This window comes from Lactuca serriola, chromosome 9, assembly GCF_051521515.1.
Source record: "Lactuca serriola cultivar US96UC23 chromosome 9, Lser_US96UC23_V15, whole genome shotgun sequence".
In the NCBI taxonomy this organism is placed as follows: domain Eukaryota; kingdom Viridiplantae; phylum Streptophyta; class Magnoliopsida; order Asterales; family Asteraceae; genus Lactuca; species Lactuca serriola.
In genome coordinates this window covers 108,489,514-108,491,362 of record NC_136416.1, presented here as the reverse complement: position 1 = coordinate 108,491,362, position 1,849 = coordinate 108,489,514, and the positions used below count along the sequence as shown (strand labels likewise).

The window sequence follows — 1,849 nt, the reverse complement described above, 5'->3', positions numbered from 1 at the left end:
AGCTCCAGCAGTGTTAAGCAATGGACAACCAAGGTTAATTGGGACATCGAGATCTTCCTTCATATCCAACACTACAAAATCTATTGGAAAAACAAAATTTCCAATTTTTACCAAAATATCCTCCACTATGCCCCGGGGTTGTGTCACTGAACGGTTCGCCATGTGAATCGTCATTTTTGCTGCCTTCATCTTCTGAATTTCCAATTTTTGTTAAAATAAAAAAGGCATCAAATTAATGCTAGCCCCCGAATCGGCTAAAGCATTAACCTTCATTTTATTACCAAACTCACACGGAAGAGTGAGGCGTCCAGGATCCCCCATCTTCTCTGGTGTCTCTCCCAACACGACTTTTGAGCTTTGTTCACTTAGAACCACCTTAGACTGCTTCTTTAATTGCTCGCGAGTGTCTATCAAATCTTGCTGTAATTTCTGGTGCTCGGGAATTTTGGATAAGAACTCGACAAAGGGAGTATTAATCGGGATCCCCCTCACATGCTTGACAAAATCTATATGCTCCTTCTCCAGTAGACTAAGTGCAGCTCGGGATGGATATGGCAAGGGCGGCTGATAAACCGGAACAGGTTTAAAGACTTTTTGATCAGACTTGGGCCACGTCGTGGCTAGAGGAGTGCCACGTCGTGGCGAAGCTTTTTCAGCAACCCTTTCACTTTTGAACTTTGGCTTCTTTGGTTTTGGATCGGGCTGCTGTGGTTCTTCATCCAATGCCTCCAGGAACTCAAAGATTGCTTCTTCTTCAGTATTAATGGCCATTACATGAGATTGGGTTTTTACTTCGGGATTCTTCGGGGATAATTTTTCATGAACCAGAGTGGCTAGTTGACCAAAGTGTACTTCAAGGTTATGGATGGAGGCTTACTGATCCTTTATTAAAGTTTGTTGTTCCATAATAGCAGAATCAGTGGCATCGTGTCTCTTTTCCGAAGCTTCCTAAACTTCATCAAAATGGTCTCTAGATCGGGTTTCTTCTCGGCTGGTGGCTGATCCTTTTGATAAAAAGCCTCGACATGTCTGCCTAAACTTCTCTTCTTTTTTCTTCTTATACTCTTCATATGGCAGCCACTCCCTCTTCGGTTTCCTCCAGTCCTCATCAAACTTATCCCCACTAAAGTAGCACACTTGATCTTTTCTGTCCCTAAACTCGTCTAATTTGCAGTCCTTGGTCAAGTGTGGACCACTACATCTTTCGCAACTCACTCTTATGGCATGAATTAACTGGTCCATTTGTGTTATCCTTCGATCCAAATTATTCAGCATGGCCATTACAGCTGCTATTTCTTCAGTTTGGGCCCCTCCACCGCCTTTGACTCCATCTTGCCTAGGGTTGTGGTACTCGCGAGAGTGCTTTGCGAATTCTTCAATCAGCTCCTTAACCTCCCTTGGATTTTTCTTTGTCAAAGGTCCTTGAGAATCAAGGAGTTGTCTTGTCATAACATTGACCCCATCATAGAAGATTAACATCTCTTGTTGCACATTTAGATCATGCTGAGGGCAATTTATGAGCAAGCCCTTGTACCGCTCCCATGCTTCGTATAATGACTCCCCCGGCTGTTGCTCAAAGTTGGCTATTGCCTTCTTAAGTTTGGCTATCTTGGACGGTGGGCAAAACTGGTCCAGGAATTGCTCACGCATTTGAGCCCAAGTGGTAATTGTACCCAGTGGGAGTGACTTTAACCACTCCTTAGCAGCTCCTTTGAAAGTGATGGGAAGCATCCTAAGCAAGACTGTGTTTCTGTTGACATTTGGGACATTGAAGTAATCCGCAATGTCGTTGACTTCATCTAGATGCTTAAAAGCATCCTCATGATCTTTCCCAAAAAATGGAATATCC

At 43.5% G+C, this 1,849-nt stretch overlaps 1 non-coding gene across 1 annotated transcript; it reads left to right on the top strand.

The window, feature by feature from the left end:
* The first annotated feature begins 1,495 nt into the window (after nt 1–1,495).
* On the top strand, nt 1,496–1,602 carry LOC145077481 (small nucleolar RNA R71). Its single transcript, XR_013693224.1, has one exon. It is a non-coding gene; the product is annotated as a small nucleolar RNA R71 (small nucleolar RNA).
* Nucleotides 1,603–1,849: the final 247 nt, after the last annotated feature.